At 39.2% G+C, this 23,278-nt stretch overlaps 1 long non-coding RNA gene across 2 annotated transcripts in view; it reads left to right on the forward strand.

Moving 5' to 3' along the window:
• LOC102147870 (uncharacterized) overlaps positions 1–23,278 on the forward strand; it is a 57,409-nt gene that overhangs the window by 4,985 nt on the left and 29,146 nt on the right. The window contains exons 1-3 of one of the 2 annotated variants that reach the window (XR_011433066.1): positions 8,882–10,704; positions 11,698–12,088; positions 14,473–14,610. The exons of the other annotated variant lie outside the window; for it this stretch is intronic. This is a non-coding gene — a long non-coding RNA (uncharacterized lncRNA). Of the gene's footprint in view, positions 1–8,881; positions 10,705–11,697; positions 12,089–14,472; positions 14,611–23,278 lie in introns of those variants that run through there. 2 annotated transcript variants of the gene reach the window in all.

The following is a 23,278-nucleotide window of genomic DNA, read 5'->3' on the forward strand; positions in this document are numbered from 1 at the left end:
AGGATAGTTGGGAGGTGGCCAAATATGTTTATTTCACACAATCTGCACTAAGATTCTTTGCATGTCAGGAAAAATTTTGAGGGAAATCGATTGTGTAATTGAAAATTCCTACCTCATCAAAATGACCTAAGAGTAACAACAATCCGAGGTCAAGAGAGCACTCTACTCCATTCCCAAAAGCTTTAATGATAAAATGGGAAGACAATAAGAAATGATGAGCAGTAAGGAGAAGGATGACTTTTCTTGAGCAGATTGCAGTCCTCAGTGAACTCTAGGGCACTAACTGACAGCACAACAAAACAGCTGCTCACCAATAACCATGGGTGATCACCATAAGAGATTGGACGAGGCTATGGAGTAGAGAAAAGAGCTTGGATGCCACGTTGGGAGAGGACCAAACTTTATTTGGGCCTGGGCAGCCACGATACATGATTTGTTTTTCCAGCGAAATTAATGAATGATTCCTCTTCAAACTGTTGGTAGATTTTTTTCCTCCCGTGAATATTCGTTTGGAGCGCTCTGCTGATGCCGTGCGGTTCTGTCTGTTAGGAGTCAGCTATGTTAAAAATCTTGTATGGTAAGCAGGAAATGAGAAAGGACTTTGCTGCACTTTTAAATTCAAATTAGCTTCCTCAAACCACAGCTGGAATAGATTATTTTCGACCTTTCTTTAAATCATAATTTATATCTTTGCAAATTACCACCATCACAGTTGTCAGGACAGCAAGAAAAATGTTTCTGTTTCACATAGTGGAGGATGTAATGCCTGAACGATGGTTCGCAATGAATTTGGGCTTCTTTACTTACAGGTTTTAAGACCTTCAGGCTGATCGCCATACATTCAGCTGGGAAGTTTATCTTGGTTTTATTTTTTTCTTTTCTCTCTTACCTACCTATGAATTCTAACTTTTTCTCTTGCCAATCTGATTATTACAAAAAGCAATGCCTATATGCTAATAGTCTGTATGTTTTTTAATGCTACTCTTTTCCAGGCCTCATGTTCCTTTAACCCTCATGATAATGTCAGCAACTGATGAGAAAACTGAGTCTTAAATATATTGCACTAGGGGCACTGTCACACTAATAGTAAAGGAAAGAATCATGTCTTGGACCCTGAGCTATTTGAGCCAAATCTGTTAAAAACCATATGTGACTAATTCAGTCTTTCATTCACTCATTTGTTTATTCATTCATTCACATTGAGCACCTGCTGTATACTCGGCATTACTCAAGATATTCAAGGTATTCAAGGACATGTCAAGATGAATTAAAAAGCAGACCTTTCCATCAAGGAGTTCACAATCTTTAATTAATTACACAAACAATGTTAGGTCAGCCTTGTTCATGTGATGAAATCACCTTCTCCTACTGTTTAATATGCCTGACTAGATTTGTCTAAATATATTTTTTATTTTATTTATTTATTTTTTTAAAGATTGGCACCTGAGCTAACAACTGTTGCCAATCTTTTTTTTTTTCCCTCCCCAAATCCCCCCAGTACATAGTTGTATATTTTAGTTGTGGGTCCTTCTAGTTGTGGCATGTGGGACACCACCTCAACCTGGCCTAATGAGAGGTGCCATATCTGCACCCAGGATCCGAACCCTGGGTCACTTAAGTGGAGCGTGTGAACTTAACCACTCGGCTACGGGGCTGACCCCTAAACATATTTTTAAAAGTTGTGCTCTCTTTTAGCTTACCTTTGCCCTTGAAGAAATAGGTACTTTTTTAAACTAAATTTTTTTATTGAGAGATTATTGACATATAGCATTATATTAGTTTCAAGTATACAACATAATGACTTGATATATGTATATATTATGAAATGATCACCCAAATAAGTCTAGTTAGCATCCATCACCACGTGGTTACAAATTGTTTTTCTTGTGAGAGCTTTTAAGAGCTACTGTTTTAGCAACTTTCAAATATACAATACAGTGTTATTAACTATAGTTGCCAGGTTGTATATTACATCCTCCAGACTTATTTTAGAGAATAATTACTTTTTAAAACTAAAGAGCAATTATATCTAATTCTGTGGATAGTTACTATGGGAATGATTTTATATAAACTTTATCATACTCAGTTAAGCTAATAATTGGGTGGATTCGAGAGATACTCAGAGCCTTTTCTCTAAAAAATAGAAAAAGGCAAGATGGGAAATCAAGTAAATAGTGGTTACAGTGTTTTGCAATCCACCAATCAAATGGCCTGGAGTTGAAGTCATGAATTGCTGTGTGGACATGTGGGATGCTGCAGCACAAGACTCCAGGTGAGGGGACAGAAAGAAAAATAACCACAAGGTTAAAGATCAGTCAGTATCCTTTGTTTGGAAGGACTTATGTCAATCAGATGTTGAAAAACTCAGAATACTCTGACCTATCAAAGTGTCCCATCTTGATTTAGGATCCCAGGCAGATCAAAGCTGCTCAAAGTCTTGTGTACCTTCCAAATTACTCATCACAATTACGTGAGTTACATGTCCTAAGAACTGGGAAGACCAGTTGAGGAACGAGCCAAGGAGAAGAAGGAGGAGAGTTTCTCCTATTTCTTCTGGATGTAGAGCTGATCCCAGACACCATTTGAAAGAGTATAGTTGTTTGTGTTTTAACAGCTTTATTGAGATATAATTCACCTACCATACAATTCACCCAGTTAAAGTGTACAATTCGATGGCTTTTATTATATTCCCATAGTTGTGAAACCATAACCACAATCAATTTTAGAATATTTTTGTCACCACAAAAAGAAACCCAGCGTCCCTTAGCCATTACTCCTCAATGCCTCCATGCCCCTCCTCTGCCCGCCAGCCCAAGGCAACCACCAATATACTTTCTAGCTTTATAGATTTGCCTATTTTTGACATTTCATATAAATGATATCATTAAATATGTGGTCCTTTATGACTGACTTCTTTCACTTAGCATCACGTTTTCAAGGTTCACCCACATTGTAGCATGTGCCTATGCTTCATTTCTTTTTGTTGTCAAAAAATATTCCACTGTAGAGATTTAACACATTTTCTGTATACATTCATAGTTGAAAGACATTTGTGTTGTGTCTACTTTTTGGCTATTATGAATATTGCTGCTATGAACATTCATGTACAAGTTTTTGTGTGGTCAAATATTTTCAGTTCTCGTGGATATGTACCTAGGAGTAGAATTGCTTGTTCATATGGTAATGCTATGTTTAGCCTTTTAAGGAACTGCCAGACTGTTTTCCAAAGTAGCTAGACCATTTTACATTCCCACAAGCCATGCATGGGCGTTCAAATTTCTCCACATCCTCACCAATATTTCTTATTATCTGGTTTGTTTTATTATAGTCATCCTAGTGAGTGTGGAGTGCTTTCTCATTGTGGTTTTGATTTGCGTTTCCATAATGGCTAAGGATGTTGAGCATCTTTTCAGGTGTTTATTGGCCATTTGTGTATCTTCTTTGGAGAAATGTCTACTCAGATGCTTTGCCCATTTTTCACTAGGTTATTTGAAAGCCTTTTTGCTTTCTTAGCCCTCTGCTGCTTCACAGGGTCCAGACTACCCAACTTTCAAAGTGATTCGGGCTCCAGAATGAATGTACAAATGGCATTCCTCTTTGTCTTGGAGTAGACGGTTTTATAAAATTTTAAGGGAAGGACAATTTTATCAACCTTATTAGCACCCCTGCGTCTATGACTGATGGGACTTGAGTACATCCACATAAATATTTTTAAGTTTTTCTGTTTCCCAAATGAACTTCTAATTGAGCACTACAGGATCCTTCACCCTGCCATGTACCATCCTGGCTACCCCAACCCCCGGGCCTTTGCTCCTTATCTTCTGTGTGTGTTCTGCTTGAAATGTTCTCCTCCCAGTGGTCTTCGTATAGCTACCTCCTTTGTGCCATTTAGGTCTGTGTCAAATGTCACCTTCTCAGAAGATTCTTGCCTGACTACCCCATCTGCATTTGACTCTCAACTCCCCCTCCTGTCATTCTCCATAATATTACCAAGGTATAACATTACCATTATTTTTCCTTTATATCACTAATCATTATCTCTAATTATATATTTAATTATTTATTCTGTTATAGTCTCATTTCTCTTGAGAATGTGACATGAAAACTGAAGCTTCATCTCTCTTCTTAACCCTTGTATCGTGGCACCTGGAACCTTGTCACAGAGACAGGAGATTCCCAATAGATGGTTGTTGAATCAAACAAAGACTCAATTGAAACCCAGAAATATTCATGCCAATCCATGACTATGAGCATGAGTTAATAGCATATGCAAAAATTTAGTCTTAAAATCAGAAAAAAAAACTGAATAATGAATGTGAGAATAAATGCTACTGTGTGTCAGGCATTTAGCAAAGTGCTTTATATGCATTAGCTGTAAGCGGGGTTTTTTTGGTTTCTTTTTTGAGGAAGATTAGCCCTGAGCTAACATCTGCTGCCAATCCTCCTCTTTTTGCTGAGGAAGCCTGGCCCTGAGCTAACATCCATGCCCATCTTCCTCCACTTTATATGTGGGATGCCTACCACAGCATGGCTTGCCAAGCAATACCATGTCTGCACCCAGGATCCAAACTGGCGAACCCCAGGCCACTGAAGTGGAATGTGCGCACTTAACCGCTGCACCACCAGGCCGGCCCCCACTAAGTGGTTTTTTAAAAGTTATTTATTGGGGAAAATTAATATGGAATACAGAACAGTGTTTACAGTTTTAATTCTGTTTTCTAGATTGTGTCATTGGAGAAGATGTGACTAATGCTGGAATTTAGAGTATGTGCTTTCAAGTTTCAGTTCCATTACCAACAAACTCTACAACTTTAACAGATACTTAACTTCTCCTTGACTCAACTTATCCATCTGTCAAATGGGAATAATGATATATTCTACCTATTTTGTGTAGCTATTTTTAATGATAAAACAATAGATTTAGGGGCTGGCCCTGTGGCCGAGTGGTTAAGTTCGTCCGCTCCTCTGCAGGTGGCCCAGTGTTTCATTGGTTCGAATTCTGGGTGCAGACATGGCACCGCTCATCGAGCCATGCTGAGGCAGTGTCCCACATGCCACAACTAGAAGGACCCACAACTAAGAATATACAAATATGTACTAGGGGGACTTTGGGGAGAAAAAGGAAAAAAATGAAATCTTTTTAAAAAAAAACAATAGATTTAAAAATATAAATGTGCTACACAATTATATAGGGTATGGCAATTATCAATATTGTGTATATTCATCTATTTAAAGAATCATGCAAACTTTATTACTTATGTCTAAATTTCCTTGCGTTTTACTCCTTGTTTTCTAAGATGTCTGTCATTTATTCCTTTAATTGTTATTTTTATGGGGTTCTCTCATCACATCTCAACAAAACTCAATGTAAGATGTCCATGATTAATTAAGCACAATGGAGAAATGGAGTATTTCAGGATCGAGAGCTCCTTCATTCAATAATCTGATCTTGATTTACAGAAAAAATATATTGCATTTTTAGGTAGAGAGTTGACTTAGCGAAATGCCTGCCTTCAAATTTGAATCCTCCTAGTATATGTACGTTAATATAAAACGTGTCAGTCACACTGTCCTAGTTGAAAACACCCTCCCAGTTGATTCACTGTCAACATTTTGGTCTCCTGAATAAAGTCTCCTGTATAATTAAAATTTACAGCAGGCTGCTTTTTGTATTTTTCCGGAAGATCTTTTTTCAGTTTAAACTTTTTGCAGATTGAGCAGTCCCCACCTAGTAGTCACAATCTGCCTTTTGGGGAAAGATTTCCATTTGCCCACTGCTTCACGGCAATGCCCTCAGCCCCTCTCCCGTTTCTTTCCCTTGGAGACCATTGGCCATGGTTGAGAAAGTCTGTGATAGAATAATCCAACTGTGGTGTGGCCGAGACCTGCCATGTGAAAGTCATTGTGCTAGTAAATGGTTCAGCTTTTATATTTTATGGAGGAACTAAACTGGGAAAAAAATAGAGGCGAAAGGATGAATCAATTTTGTAGATTTGGTCTTTTTAAAAGTGGCTTTGTATCTGTTGGAGATGATAAGACAGGAGAGGGCTGATCCAGGAAGAGCTGTTATTTCTGTAATTAAAAAGAAGTGGAATCAAGAGAGAGGAGCTCTTGTTCAGGCTGGGTTTTAATTACAATATATCTTTAATTATCACCCTTTTCTTCCTATTTATTTTAAAGTTTTATTAATCCTGTTCCTCAAAATATCTTCTTCCTTTTCCAACGATTGAAAGAATAAAATGCGACAATTTGTTTTCTTTTGTGCTTAGTAGATGGTGTTCTCTAACCCTATGGGTCAACATGACCTTAACTTTAGTTTTATTATATGATATCTACAAGGGTGGCTTATCAGTGCCTCCTACTCTTTTGTGTTTATACAATTTTTAAAGAATTACTGTGGCTCAGTGGACCTTAACCCTTAGTAGCAGAAAATCAAATTATGAATTCTTAGCATTATATGCTTAAGTTTCTTCTGAACTGAAATTACAAAATCATTAGTCAATGTTCTGTGGGGGGAGGGGAGATAGAAAGTGAAGGATTTAATTGGTGACTAGTAGGGTTAATATGGATTCACTGATCATCTCAACTTCAAATACTAAGCCTTTCAACTGCAGATAACTAAGAGCTGAATATATCACAACACTGCTAAGGAAACCACTCAGACTGAATTAAGGCGAGGCTGAAGTCTTGGAACAAATTTACAAAGAGACTGTGTGATCTTCTGCTTGGAGATATTTTTGATATGAGTGATTTTTACTTCGGTGGTTCTCAAAGTGTGGTCTACAGACCAGCAGCAGCAAGCTAATCTGGGAACTTGTTAGACATGTAGATTATCTGGCCCCACCCCCATTTTCTGAATCAGTCTCTGGGTATGGGATCCAGCAATCTCTGTTAATAATCTCTCTGAAGGATTCTGATGTTTGAGAGCCTCTGATCAGCACATTGGTTCTCAAACTGGCTTTACGTAAGAATCACTAGGGAGCTTTTAAACATACCAAGGTGTGGGTTCTGTCCAAAAACTTTTAAATGAGAATCTTTTGGGGGTTGGACCCAAGCCTTGGTATTTTGCTAAGCTCCTCAGATGACCCTAATGAGCAGCCAGGCCGGGGAACAGAAGAGTATTTCTCAAACCTGGCTGCACTTTATAATCGCCTGGGGAAACATTAAAACATACCGATGTCAGGGGCCCCACCATATACTATTGAATCAGGTACAAACTTCCAGTTATAATATAAATGTCCAGCATGGTGACAATAGTTAATAATACTGTATTGTATGTTTGAAAATCGCTAAGATAATAGATCTTAAAAGTTCTCATCACAAGGGAAAAATTGGGGGAAAAAAGAAAAGAATCTCTGAGGATGGGTCTGGGAATTGATATCTTTTAGAAGCTCACGATATAACTCATGCAGTCAGAGTTGAGAATTGCTCCTCCGTCTGAAGCATTTCAATGGATTAAATGATCTCTCTAGGTCTGTTCTCTTGATGCTGTTTAGCTTTTAAAGGTTGTGAAAAAAGGTATAATTTTATGTGGACACTTTTCCACTTACCACAGTTTTAACTTAGTTCAATTTTTTTGACCTTGTGACATTTTTACAGTCCTGCATTGGGGTGGATCACCTGATGTGAGCCTGTTGTTAACGAATGAGGACAGATGCGTTAACCACCACTGAAAAAAGGGAAAGAGTAGGGTCAAAAATACACCAGGGGTGAAAGCCAGCCACAGGAGGAACTTTCAGCTCACATAACTGAGACGATGGAGCAAGCTCTTGCTGCAGAAGCCGTGTCCACATTTAGAGAAGAGCAGGAACTCCTCTCTTTGGAGTCTGACGGCATGATGCAAAAGTGGATAAGGAGCAAAAAATTTTGACCTGTTTTGAGTCCATAGGTCTGTTATGTGCCAGGCAAAGCAGACTGGCCTTGATATTTACTTGTCTCTCTGCATAAAACTGTCAACACATAAACCACCTTAAAAATAACACACGATTTTGTTCTGTCTCACTTGTCAGTTGGGTTTCAGTGAAGGCTTTCATGAAGGAAGTTTTCAAAGATTTCTTTAGTGAACGGGATGAACCTTCTGAGTTGGATGCACAAATGCTCATCCAGGTCACCCTCGATGGTTACCTCTTGTTATTTTCCTATTTGGAATCTTCCACCCAACCCTATACACAATTGCTTCCTTGAGAATGGCTCCAGGGATCACCATTTCTTCGCTATTCACATTCCACTACTCCAACTCTCCAGCTCTCACACCAGTATTATTCCCATCATCTACTGACAAGCTTCCCACACACAGGGCATCTCCTGTCATTGCCCTTTGTTTCCTACGTCTGACACCATCCTGCATTCACGACAGCCAGAGATAATCGTCCTAAAGCCCTGTCCCGTCATGTCACTACCCTGCAAGATCTCCAAGTTTCCTTCAGGATAAAGTGAAAGTACCTTTGCATATTTCAAATCTTCCCTGAATGGATGCAACCCCTCTCTCCAATTTCTTTTATGCTGGTCCGCAAGACAAACTCTCAGCTCCAAGCAGCTGATCATCTCATTCTTTTCCATTTAAAAAAAATTATTTCTATTGCCATAACACAGCAGCTTACGCAGTCCATTCCACGGCCCACCTAACATCGCCATCTACCTAAGTTGTATCCATACTTCAGGTTCAGACGAAATTTCAAATCCTGGATTGCAGTGTTGGCTACTCTTTAAGGTTCTCTGAGTGCTCAAGTTCTCTACTCCTGCACTCACTGGCCTTCTCCTTACCTCTGTCCTCCTGATACACTACAGTCCTTATCAAAGAGGTCAACCCTTAATTGTCCTTTCTGTGAATAAAGGGGCTAACTCAAGCTCTGTTCTACACAACTCTTTTCTTCAATTTCAGATTTGTCCATTCGTCTCTTACATAAATTGTAACTTCTGTGATGGCGGGGACCCACATTTTCATCTAGCGCTAACTTTATGGTAGGCATTTTCCTTTGTGTTTTACATGGATTATTTAGATTATTTCGCTTCTAGGCTGTAAATTAACAGATAAGGAAAATGAGACAGAGAGGTTTAAAAAAAACAGACTTACCCAAAGTAAACAGCTCTCAAGTGGGGAAGCTGGAATTCAGATCCACCTCTCATTCCAAAGACATTTCTCCAAACCATTCTTCAACTATTTATGATTGAGTTGAAATGATTTAGACTTTTAAAACAAAGATATCATTTTTTTTTGGAAGATTTTATTTTTTCCCCTTTTCTCCCCAAAGCTCCCCGGTACATAGTTGTATATTCTTCGTTGTGGGTCCTTCTAGTTGTGGTATGTGGGATGCTGCCTCAGCGTTGTTTGATGAGCAGTGCCATGTCCACACCCAGGATTCGAACCAACGAAACCCTGGGCCACCTGCAGCGGAGTGCGCGAACTTAACCACTCAGCCATGGGGCCAGCCCCTAAAGATATCACTTTTTTAAGAGGAGTGTTTCCATCTTGAATCTTTCTTAGGCAAACAGAGCAATGGAAGTCAAAAAAGAAAAAAACATGAATTTTCTTAAGTAGAATAATTAATTTTCTAGTCACTATAAATGGTTAGTGTTGATGATCATGGCACGTCGCCAGCGTGTAATGAGTCTGAGAAATCAAAACCTTGAACGCTGAATCAAGCCAAGACCCTGAACTGGCTAAATGATATATTAGGAAGGATGCAGAGGAGCAAAGATGAAGGGTGGGAGTTTTCCAAGGTTAATTACGGAACGAACATCTAGGAACAAGGAAGTGAGAACAGGGAGGTTTGGTATGTGACGTATGTTGAAGGGCTGGGACCACACATTGGAGATATTGTGCAAGTACAGTTCATTATTTAAGAACACATTACCCTCTGAATTGTCTAAAGGTCAGGGTCAACTTTACACTCAGACTTTATTTTCATTCTTTGTTGATTTAGAAATGGTCTCTTGAGTACCTCTCTAAGCCTCTCATTGTGTAGTCTGTAAGTACTCTGTTGAAAATATTCAGATTAATCACCCACTTTACTCCCTCTCTAGTATTTTCTTGGCATTGTACTAAGTGACACAGAAAGTGCATATATACATATATATATTTCTCAAAAAGATTGCAAGCTATTTAGGAATGAAAGATACCATTTATTGAGCATCTACTAAATAATAAATATTCGTGTATTTTTTATAACCCTATAGTAACTCTTCAAGATGGGTAGTAGTAGCTTCCATTTTACAGATAGGAAAACTGAGGTGTAAGATGTTCCTTAACTTCTCAAAAGCCACATTGCTATGAAGTGTTAAATCCAGGATTTGAATTCAGGTATCTCTCTCTTTTTTTGTGTGATTGAGTCCCTTTCAACTGTGCTAGTATATATCGCAGATAAATTAGGTTATGCTATGATAACAAACAACCCCAAAATCTTAGTAGCCTAGTCCATCATCAGTTAATTTCTTGTTCACACTGTGCTCTGTGGATTTGAGCAACTCTCCAGGGCAAGCGTCCTCAGTGTGGAAGCTCAGCATCACAGGCTGCTTTGTTCGTGGAGCATTTCCATATCTACATGGACCTCCAGCAAACAAACAGGGAGCACGGAGAAATGTACATCACTTCTAAATACTTCAGCTCAGAAGCGACACACTTCATTTCTGCTCACATTTTATTGGTCAAAGAAACTCTCATGACCACACCTACCTTCTGAAAAGAAAGGAGAACCACAAATCCTGGTAAGAATTAGTGTTTTCTACCTCAACAATAAATATTGTATTTCAATTCAGCAAATAGCTACTAATTCTTTACTTAGAATATAACATTTGGTTCAGAAAAAAATGAAGGGATTTGCTTCCTGATATGAAGTAATTGACAGTTTGATAAGGAAAGTAAATCCTATAAAAAGGAACTAGTATATTAACACAGAAAGACAAAGAATATTTGAACTCAGAGGAGAAAAAGGCAACTGGGATCTGGACGATTATGGAAGGTTTAAGGCATTTATATTGGTCTTTGGAGGATCAGTGGAATTTAATTTGGAAGTATAAGAAAGAAACTGTAGTTGAAGAAAGAAAAGAGAGGAAGATATAACAGGACTTCTTGTCAGTGGCACAGCTGCTATTGGCAGGTCACTTATGACGTCCCCCCCTCTGCAGAGGCAAAGCAAGCTCCCCAATGGCAATGGGAGGGGACAGCCGTTCCAGTGGTGGCCAAGGCAGCAGGCCTGTAAGCGCCTGCCCTTTGACTATCTGCTCTGTGTGGTTCTTGCTTTCACACGGCTTCCACTAACACATGTTTTATCATGGTCACCACTAAGTGAATTTTAATTTTTTTTTCTTATTTAAAAAGTGCCACTTTTGGAAGATATTCGCAGACAGCGAGAAGACTCTCCAGGCTCCACAACCAGATACACACCTGACCCTCCTCCGATGTTCTCATTTGCCTTTGGGCTTGAATATTGCTGAGAGGTGGAGTTAGACTGACTCCTCATTAACTAACCCAGGAGGCTGAGGAATCACATGTAAAGGGATGGGGCGGCTAACAAATATTGAGTCTCAGGGTCACAAACCAAGCCAATGGGGTAGAATAGCTTTTTCCCCAAAGCCAGAAAGAATAGTGAAGATTCTAGTAGAAAATTTACTTTAAGGGAATAGAGATTTTGGACCAAAAGGCTGGTGATGCACTCTCTACATACGTGCTCAACATCCATAAAATTTCTCCCAACTCAGGCCTGGAGAGGTGGTTATAGAGCCTGAGAGAAACGGCCAGTTGTGCGTTTTGAAAGTGCAGAGGCCAAGACTCGCTCAGCAACACTGATACATGTCTCAGGAAATTTGTGAAATCATTTGAAGGAGGAGACCTTCAAGAAAAGACGTGAGTCAGCCGCAACTCTCATCCATCCAGCTCAAGTGGTCAATCATTCTGCTGTCACAGGAATGCGTAACCTTGGAACCAGAGGTCTCTCCCATCCATCAACTCCCATGTGTTCTTCCCTTCTGGGCATGTTCAGTTGAGATTGCACAGGCTCTCCTTCAGTCACCCTCTTAGAAATGCCTTCTTAGTGAACTGAAGCCCTGTTGACTTACCCAGAAACTCAGGTCCCTTTCTTCCTCACTACAGGTAACAATTTGAACTTACCATTACCTTGCACGTTTTTGTACTATTACTACTTATGCATGCATGTCTAAACAATAGATAATATCATTCTTCATGTTCTAAAACTGTATCAAATGGTATAATACACTGTATTAGGGATTTTGCTTTTTTCCCCTCGACAGTTTTTTTTTGTGGCTTATCCATGTTGATTTGGCTATCTTAGAAAATTTACTCAAATGCATTGAAATTTTGGTTCACAGGCTCATTTTCAGTGGATGAGATTTCTTTTGTGCAGGATTTTTGGTTTTTGTTTTGTTTTCCTTTTCTCTCTCCATTTACCTTTGCTTCATTCATTCATTCAACACATATTTATTGAGAACTTATAATTGGCCGAGTCCTAGGCACTGAGAATATTGCAGTGAATGGAACAGATGAAAAAACCAACCAAACAAACAAAACTCCCCAGTCTCATGGAGCTCATTTTCTGGTGATGGAGAGATAGATCATATACAAATACATGTGTGTAACAATTAATGTGTCAAATGATAAAGAGTGCTATGGAGAAAAATAAGAAAAGAAAGGGATCCAGGGCATGTCTATGACAGGGTTTCCAGTTTCTAATAGAATGATCAGAAAAGGGCTCAATGAAAGGTAACGTTTGACAAAAGGCTAAAGTGGGCGAGAGGGTAAGACCTGTGGTTCTTTAGGAGAACATTCTAGTCAGAGGGAAAAGCAAATGCAGCTCCTGAGACAGTAGCATGCATGTTTGTGTTCAAGGAAGATTGAAGAGACCATTGAGGCTGGAGTGGAGTGAGCAGGGGAGAGAGTCAGCCAAAAGAGGTCAGAGAGACAGCAGATTGTGTGGGGCATTATAGACTATGGATTCTCTTCTGGAGAGGTGGAAAACTTTTCAAACATTCTGAGCCAAGGTATGACATGAAATGACTGATGTATTTCAAGGGCTCCCTCTGAGTGGCATATGGAGATTAGACAATAGGAAGGCAGCTGTACAACCAGCAGGAGAGCTAAGGAATTGTAATAATCCAGGTGAGAGATAGTGGCATCTGGATTCAGGGAGGTAATTTCAGAGAGAGTGAGAGGTGGTTATATTTTGGATATGATTTGAAAGTGGGGCTGTCAGGATCTACTGAGATTGGATGTGGGGTCATAGAAAGAGAAAAAGCCAGAGAATACACCAGTTTTCAGTCTCAGCAATGGAAAGGTTAGAGTTGCCTTTAATTGAGGTGGGAAGACTAAGACAGTTTAGTCACATGACTATGTTTTGTCCTTATATAACCCTAGATTAAATGCTTGATGTAAGTCATAGTCCCAGACAATGAGAGTGACTAATATTTTCAATCCCACCCTGGCTCCTGACCTAAGTGAGCCTGACCAATATTCCAAAACCTCAGACCATTTCATATAAGCACTCTTGGACTCCAGCCCACGTGCCTACTCATTGTTTTAGCCCCACTAATTGCTTTGCATTGCCTTCCATTTGTATCTGGGAAATGTTTATTTTGTTTGAGAGCCTGGCTCTATAATTATTTTTTCTTTTATATTTTATTTATATGTGTGCTTGAATCAGAAGAGCTATGTCAGAGAGTAAGCTTACTCTCCACCTTGACCTCTTTGCTTCTCTCACATCCTTTTGTGAGAATTCAGTCCAGTTGGCTTTCCTCTTCTGGGATTACTTTTCTGACATTGGCTTCTATTACACTCACTATCCTGATTTTCTCTTGCCTCTCTGGCTATTTATTTGGCCTTTTGCAAAGTTCATCTTCATCTTCTAGAACTCTGAATGTGAGAATTTCTTGGGACTTAGTCCCAAGCCCTTGTCTTTACAATCTACACTGTCTCTCTAGTCATTCTTATCAGTATTTGCAGTTTAAAATACCATTTATATGCTAACGACTTCCATATTTGTATCGCCCTTCCTGACCTCTCTTCTAAACCCTAGACTTACATATTTAACTGCCCATATACTTATAAGAGTTCTTAGAAGCATCTCGAACTTAAATTGTCCAAAATTAAATTTTTTTTTTATGATTGGCCCTGGCATGCCATCTTTTGTCAATCTTCCTTTTTTTTTCCTTCCCAAAGCCCCACTACATACTTGTATATCCTAGTTGTGGGTCTTTCTAATTCTTCTATGTAGGATGCCACCACAGCATGGCTTGATGAGCGGTGTGTAGGTCCATGCCCAGGATCAGAACTGGTGAACCCCAGGCCACCAAAGCAGAGCACACGAACTTAATCACTTGACCACAGGGCTGGCCTCTTAAATTTTTAATCTTTCCTCTCAATATGGATCCTCTCCAGTATTCTCAGTTTCAGCATCCAACCAGTGATTTGTGCCAGGAACAAGCGCTGCATCTTTGACACTTCCTTCTTCTTCATTCCCACAGTCAGACCACCATCAAATCTTGTCATTCAACCTCCAAAATATACATCCAGCCCATCCTTTTGTGAAATAACTAGATAAGGCAAAGCCTGAAGTGCTATGAAACAACACAAAACCAATGGAACCCCCTAGAAGGTGCATGGTAAGTGGGTGTCATCTGATCTTGGATGGAGCAAAATAGAGATGTTATACCTAAATCTCTTCTTTTTGAATCAGAATTATAAACATTTAAGGTTAGAATGGATCTTAGTGACATCTTGCCCTAATCACTGTCTGTAATAAAAAACTAAAGTCCTGAAGGTGAATATCTTATTCAAGTTCCTACCATTAGTAGTGAAAGACTTAGGATTATCACCTACCTCTCCTAATTCAGTGCAGTGCTTTTTTACAGAGCCATGTTGGCAGGAAGTCATGGGCTGGGCTCTGATAAGTATGAGGCTGGTGCCATATAAATAATATTTTGTGGCATTTGTTATTTTCTATAAAGTAAGACAACAGGTTTTATAGAAATTTTCAGCTCCATAGCAGTAGTGTGAATTTAACTTTTGTCTTAGCATAAACATGGTTTTATTTATGAAACACTGACCTTAAAACAAACAAGCAAATTAACAAATAACTTGGCTTAAATACAGCTCAGGCTGCAAATAATGCAATTATGGTGTGGCTAATGGTATTTGGATATTTGTGCAAGGTCTAAGATTTTGGAAAAAAACTTCTGGGAAAGCAATGGCCTTTTGCCATCTCCACCTCACCCCTCCCTGGACTCCATGACTGCTTTCAAAACTATTCTGCTATAAGCTTCAAAGACTTGAGATTATCATCTTTTATTTGATAGGGAAGATAATCCTGTTGATGTTTCTGCAACCAAGTTGTCTACAAACCTGATCCACTTAAAATAAAATATGATAACAAAATTGTGCCCTTCAGTCTCTAAAGAAACTGGTAAAAGAATGAGCAAAATATAATTGAGATAATCCGAGAAAAGATTAAGGAAGTTGATGACAAAATTGTTTTCTTACAGAATGGAGTTGTATTTATGAGTGAAAGCTCAAATTCTCCTCTCCTTACTGGAGATGAATCCTATTATTACTCTAGTTCAAGAGGATCCTTGCAATTAAACTGCCATTGATGGAAAACTACCTGAGTGAGATCTTTTATTATTTTTAAATGCCAAGCATGAAATTTTAGGCAAATAATACTTATCGTAGAAATGGGACTAAAATCCTTTTGTAATAAAAACAGCAAAATCAAGTCTATTTATTTCATCCAAGATGAAATTGTCTGAGAATATCTGCTTAATTGGCATCTAACTGCTATTCTTTGGCAAAAGAAGAATCATTGAGACAAATAGTATTTATATTGCAAAATATCTAATTTAAGCTGCATGTTTTTAAATCATATGGCATATGTAGCCGGGGTTACAGGCATAGATTTCAGGTTCAGGAAGATCTGGTTTAAATCCTGCTTCAGTCATTTGCTTGTGACATTGAGCAAATTACTTAAAACACAGATGCAAATGCCCAATATCCCCACCACACTAAACCACTTAGCATTGCTGAGGTCATCGTGCTCCCTCGGATTTCCACATCATTGTACCTGAAGCCTCCTTTCTCACTCTTCCGAACACCTTCATCTCCTCCACCCCTTCATTGTGTAGCCAATTCCTCATCTGTTTAGATTCAGTTCATGTGTTACCTATACCAGGAGTTCTCTCTGACCCAATAAAATTTAGGTTCGGACCTAGTGTATCTCAGTCTCAAGCCTTATTAAACTCTTTCAATTCTCTGTTTTATTGTTTTGTCTGTGAGCTCCTTCAAAGTAGGAATCTTGACATTCATTTTTGCATTTCCAGAACCTAGCATGAGACTTGGCCCACAGTTTGTGTGCAATGTATTTTGGTAAATTGGGTGAAAAGGAAGTTGGAAGATCTCTGAACAGAGATTTCTCCAAAGAAGATATACGGATGGCCAACAGGCATATAAAAAGATGCTCAACATCATTAGCTATCAGGGAAATGCAAATCAAAACTACAATGAGGTGTCACCTCACTCCGGTCAGAATGTCTATAATTAACAAGACAGGAAACAACCAATGTTGGAGAGGATGTGGAAAGAAAGGAACACTTGTACACTGCTAGTGGGAGTGCAAACTGGTCCAGCCACTATGGAAAGCAGTAAGAAGTATCCTCAGAAAATTAAGAATAGATCTACCATTTCATCCACCTATCCCACTGCTGGGTATTTATCCAAAGAACTTGAAAACTCCAAGGCATAAAGATGCATGCACCCCTATGTTCATCACAGCATTATTCACAGTAGCCAAGACTTGGAAGCAACCTAATTGCCCATCAAGGGACGAATGGATAAAGAAGATGTGGTATTTATACACCATGGAATACTACTCAGCCATAAGAAATGATGAAATCCGGCCATTTGTGACAACATGGATGGACCTTGAGGGCACTATGCTAAGTGAAATAAGTCAGAGGGAGAAAGTCAAATACCATCTGATCTCACTCATAAGTAGAAGATAAAAACAACAACAAACAAACACATAGCAACAGAGATTGGATTGGTGGTTACCAGAGGGAAAGGAGAGGGGGGACAAAAGGGGTGATTTAGGCTCACATGTGAGGGGATGCACTATAATTAGTTTTTGGGTGGTGAACATGATGTAATCTACACAGAATTCGAAATATACTACAATGTACATCTGAAAACTATATAATGTTATAGTCCACTGTTACTGCAATAGAATTAAAAAAATAAAATATATAATGTAAAAATTAACTAAAGTTAGAAAACTCTTGGCCTCTATTTGGTGCTGGTAAAGGCCTATGGATCCACAGTCACCGGCACTCAGCAAGTGTTAGAAAATAAGGCAAAGACTTAATGACAGAAGTTCAGGTCACTCCTTGCTATTCATATTCTGGTGGCTTGTCCAGCAGAGCCTGCAGGATCCATCCAACCACTCCTTTGGGATCAATCCCCAGGCCTATCTTCTGCTTCGCTTCTTTTCTTTTTCCAGCCATGTTTCGAGTGACCAAATAAGAACAACAGGTGGAAAAAAATCAGACACCTCAGGCCCTCTTTTTTCTTTCCTCCCCTTTTTTATCATCAGCCATGGAAAACATTTCCTCTCCATGGGTAGTAGAAATGAACAGCCAAGTATCTGACTCCAACATAAGATTTAACCCGAGAGCCTAATTATTGTATAACGAAGCAGAGAGTTTATGAGACAAGTGTTATGGGGCAAAAAAAAGAGTCTGAAGAGAAAGCAAGTATTAGCCGTCAACCATTCTGTCTCAGACAACAAGAAATGTTTACAGCTCCTCTTCAGCTGCAGGCCCATCACAGTCCTAAGAAACAGTACATGCTCGTCAGGAGCCTGGAAACTGCTCTCTCCATGTGATTAAAAAAATGCCTGAGGTAAAGTTACTTACTAAGGGTTTCCTACACTTTAGCCCGTGGGAAATCATCTTTTAAAAGTTAAATAAGATAAAATAGATTGAAGGAAATCACTATTTCAAAATGTAAATGTGTGACATTTAGCATCTGCATTTCTTTAATGAGTGAGAATTATGTTTCACAGTGTTCTGTTAATGCTGTTATGCAGATTAGTACAGACCTGGGGACCAAAAGAAACAAGGCGTAGCCTAAAGAATGAATTAGAAACCAATTAAAACAAACTGTCGGGTTGAAGCTATGAAGCCGACTGCTTCCAGGCATGTCCTTATTGGAACAGAAGAGGCACAGGCGAACAAGTTTTGCAAGACAAAATATTTTTTAAACTTGACTATGAGGCAGTTAATAAGATTAATCCTGATTTTAGAATAAAGTTAAAGTCCTCAAATCTTAATATTAGGATAAACTAAAGTCAAGCAACGAATGATGTATAATGTAGCCTTGATCTTCAGATATGTTAACTGACTTTCAGAGGCCTGAAATTTTATGTCCAATTTTATCCTTAAAGTTATTGATTAGGCAATGGAACCATATACTTCAGTGGAATTAAACTCTCCTGCCTCTCTTCTAGTTCTCACTTCTCAATTAATGAAGCCATTATCTGCTTGTCCTGTGGGCTGCCTTTGAAAGCATGGTCAGGACTGATGTTTTCTGGGTCATGCAGCTTGGGAAAGGCTCTTGTGACATGGTGCTCGGAGATTCTGAAAGAGGCTCACTACAGAGACCATTTGCAACAGCTGAGTGATATTTTGATCAAATTAGTCATATCTGATTCAAGCTAACAGTGCAAGAGGGCTTCAAAGGGAATTTTCTCCTGAGATTTCAAAAGTCTTACGGCATAGACTCAGAGTAGGGAAGAGAGTAAAGAAGGTCTCTTTCTACCTTACTTGCTCAATCTGGTGGAGCTAGTTGAAACTGGACATGTTTAGTCTGCAGAAGAGCTGGCTCTGTGGGAACATGATGCTGTTGTCAACTATTTGCAGGACTGTTTAGCAGAAGAGAGAGTAGACCCTCCATTCTGTGGCCTTGAGATAAAACAAAGATAATGCGGAAATTACAGGGAGACAGAAATCTGCTCGTGATAAAGACTTTCCTACCAGGCTAAGATGTAAGCCTACCTTGGAAATAGTGGCTTCATCATTACTGGAGGTGGCTAAGTATAATCTGAACAGGGATTTATTGGATATTTGTTAAAGGAAATTCAAGTCCTGTGGGAGTGGAATGGGGTGACCTATTGATGATCCTTGAGATTTTTTCTAACCGTCATAATCTATGTGTCTTTAAAGAGCAAAGTACTATGAAGAAAACTTCTGTTTCTGGACATGAAGGGGTGACTAGTACTGAACTAGTCCTTCTGATGTAAACAATTGAGTGGACAAATATATAAAACCACTGTTTTTAGACTTTGGGAAAGAAAAATTAAGACTGTGATCTTGGAGAGAAGGAAAGCAAATGATGTTAGTCCTATGATTTCCCCAGGTTTCTTCTTGGAGGTACTTTCCAGGCTCTGGTGCATGGAAGGGGAACCCACTGCAGATCACAGTGGTCTTTCTGAATAGAAGAAACATAGATCAGAATTTGAGGAGGATTAGGCAACTAGAATTGGTGGGACTGAGTGAAAAGAAGGGAACTTCTCAAAGAAAGATCCCCCAAAATCTGCATAGGGGCACCCTTGAGTCTTTGGTTAATGTTAAAGTGTATGTGTATAGGGTGAGGCATGACAAGGCAGAACAAAGAACTCTTGGAGAAAGAAAAAGTATTGGGTAATGATAAACTGAATGTCTTAGTCCATTCAGGCTGCTATAACAAAGTATCAGAAACTGGGTAGCTTATAAACAATAGAAATTTATTTCTTACAGTTCTGGAGGCTAGAAGTCCAATATCAGGGTGCCAGCATGGTTGGGTAAGGGCCCTCTTCCAGGTTGCATAATTGTCTCTTGTATCCTCAGTTGGCAGAAGAGACTAGGGAGCTTTCTTGGGCTTCTTTTATAAAGGCACAAATTTTATTCATGAGGGCTCCTCCCTCACGACTTAATCACCTCCCAAAGGCTCTACCTCTTAATACCATCACGTTGGGCATTAGGATTTCACCATATGAATTTGGGAGTGAGATGAAGAACAGAACACAAACATTTAGATGGTAGCATTACTCTTGGCTCCCCAAATTCGTGTCCTCCTTGTATGGGAAATACATTCATTCCATCCCAATAGTCTCAAAAGTCTTAACTCATTCCAGGATCAACTCAAAAGTCTAAGCCAAAATCTTATCTAAATATCATCTAAATCAGATGTGAGTAAGAGGATTTATCCTGAAGCAAAGTGCTCTCCAGCTTTGAACGTGTGAAATCAAACAAATTATGTACTTCCAAAATAGAATGGTAGGGCAGGCATGGGATAAACACTCTTATTCCGAAAGGGAAGAAATAGGAAAGAAGAAAGGGGTAACAGGTCTCCATCAAGGCCCTAAGGCCCACTGGGGCAGAGGTCTTGCCTTTCAGACCCACTGGCGCAACAGTCCTGTACCTCTGACTTTGCTGGGCCCAGCCCACTCTGCAGCTCTCATGAGTTGGAGCTGTGTGCCTGTGGCTCTTGCAGGCTGGAATTGAATGTCTGTGGCTCTACCAGTCTGGGGTTTCAGGGGCGGCCCAGCCCCTAAGGCTCCACTGGGCATTGCCTGTAAAAATTAATAAGCAGAAATCTCATTTAAAATGGAGATGGGGTGGCCAGAAGAGGGGGCTCTCACACCCTACAACAGTGGCAGAATCCAATGGGAGGAAGACTTCTTCTTGCCTGGCAAGAGCTCAGGCAAGGATAGACTGTTACAACTCAACTAATGAAAGGCCACTATACTTCAAACTCTCAGTTCTTCCAATGGGCTCTTTGTTTACACTAGTCCTCCCAACTTCCCTTCCTCTTTATAAGAGTTTCTCCTCCCCTTGTTTGGAATTTGCACATGGTTCCCCATGGTTACAGATCTCGAATTGCAAAGTTCTTCTGTTTTGATCGACAATTCCATTTTCAAGTCATTTCTCTCTTCTCACATTTCACTATAAGCATTCAACAGAAGCCAATCTGCACCTTCAACATTTTATTTAGAAATATCTTCAGCCAAGTATCCAATTTAATTGGTCACAAATTCTACTTTCCACAAAACACTGGAACACAAACAGGATTCAGCCAAGTTCTTTGCAACTTTATAACAAGGATGGCCTTTCCTCCACTGCCCAATAACATGTTCTTCATTTCTGTCTGAGATCTCAGTAGAAAGTACTCTACCATCCATATTTCTACCAACATTCTCTTCACGACCACCTAGGTATTCCGTAGGAACACTGAGGCTCTCTCTACAGCTCTCCTCTTTTCCTTCTGGGTTCTTGTCAGAATTGCCTTTAAGGACCCATTCATGGTAATGGAGGCTTTTTCTAGCATCTACCTCCAAATTCTTCCAGGATCTACCCATTACCCTGTTCCAAAGCCACTTCCACATTTCTAGATATTTGTTACAGCAGCAGCATCCCCACTTCTATTTTTTTTTTTTTTTGGAGGAAGATTAGCCCTGAGCTAACATCTGCTACAAATCCTCCTGTTTTTACTGAGGAAGACTGGCCCTGAGCTAACATCTGTACCCATTTTCCTCTACTTTATATGTGGGACACCTGCCACAGCATGACTTGCCAAGTGGTGCCATGTCCGCACCCCGGATCCGAACCGGCGAACCCCGGACCACCAAAGGAGAACGTGCGAACTTAACTGCTGCCCCACCAGGCCAGCCCCAGCACCTCTACTTCTTGATGCCAATTTATTGTCTTAGTCCATTTGAGCTGCTATAACAAAATACCACAGACTAAGTAGCTTGTAAAAACCAAATTTATTTCTCGCAGTTTCAGAGGTTGGGAAGTCCAAGATCAAAGTGCCAGCATGGTCATGTTCTAGTGAAGTCTCTCTTCCTGGTTCACAGCCAGTGACTTCTCACTGTGTTCTCACATGGTGGAAGGGGTGAGGGGTCTCTCTGGAGCCTCTTTTCTAAGGCTCATGACCTAAGAACCTCTCAAAGGCCCTACCTCCTAATACTATCATACTGGGCATTGGGATTTCAACATACAAATTTTGAGGGGACATAAACATTCAGAACATAGCACTGAACAAGTATTGAAGCTCAGGAACTGGAGGGCTTGGACGCATTCAAGTTGGAGACAACCAGCCAGAGTAGAGCGAGCTCATGGAATTTTCTGGATGTCCAACAGAGATCCCAGAAAGCTTACGTACTGGGTATAGAACTAAAGTAGTCCTTTGGTAAAAACTCCTGTAGACTCACCATAAAGAAACATTTTTTAAATGAATAGCTCAAGCTGACCTGCAGATCAGTGAATTGCCTGCTGAGATTGAAGTAGATTTCATAACTATAATCAAGATTTAAAGGAAATGAAGACAGAAATGGAAATGATGTATTAAAAAAATAGAACATCCAGAACTGAAAAATACAATATCTGAATTGAAAATATCCCTAGATAGGCTTAAAAACAAATTATACGCTGCCAGAGAAAAGATCAGGGAACCTGATGATATGGTGATAGAAGCTAATCTAAGCAAATAGAAAAAAAGGCTGAAACAAACAAACAAAACAGAACTTCACTGTCCTGTAGGGTAACATAAAGCAGCGTAACAAACATGTAATCGGATCCCACAAAGGATTCACGGGTCAGAAATTGTATTTGAAGAAATACTGAGCAAACACTTTCTATATTTAACAAAAAATATTAACATACAGATCCAAGGAACTCATTGAACCTGAAGAAAATAAACACCAGAACAACCACATATCACAATAAAATTTATTTAAAACACTGATAAAGAGAAATTCTTAAAAGTAGCCAGCGGAAACAAGACAGATTACAAATGGGGGGAAAGAAAAAGAATCATAACCAATTTCTCATCAGAAACAATGCAAAGTTGGAGAAGATGGAATGGTATTTTTAAAGTATGAAAGGAAAAAATGATCACAATTAAATATTATATCCAGCCAAAATATTCTTAAAAAATGAAAAATTTTCAGGAAAAAAGTAGCTAAATGAATGTTAAATAACTCATGGGTCAAACGAAAAATCACAAGAAAAATTAGAAAATATTCTGAACTGAAAGATAATGAAATGAAAACACAAAATGTAAACTTTGTAAAATACAGCTAACAGGGCTTAAAGGTAAATTTATAGCTTTAATACCTATATTAGTAAAGAAGAAAATACTAAATGATCTAAGCTTCCACCTTAAGATAGAAAAAGAAAAGCTAAAGAAACTCAAGGTAAGTAAAATAAAGGAAATAATAAAGATAACGGCAAAGTTAAAGAA

Source organism: Equus caballus, chromosome 26 (genome assembly GCF_041296265.1).
Source record: "Equus caballus isolate H_3958 breed thoroughbred chromosome 26, TB-T2T, whole genome shotgun sequence".
Classification (NCBI taxonomy): Eukaryota; Metazoa; Chordata; class Mammalia; order Perissodactyla; family Equidae; genus Equus; species Equus caballus.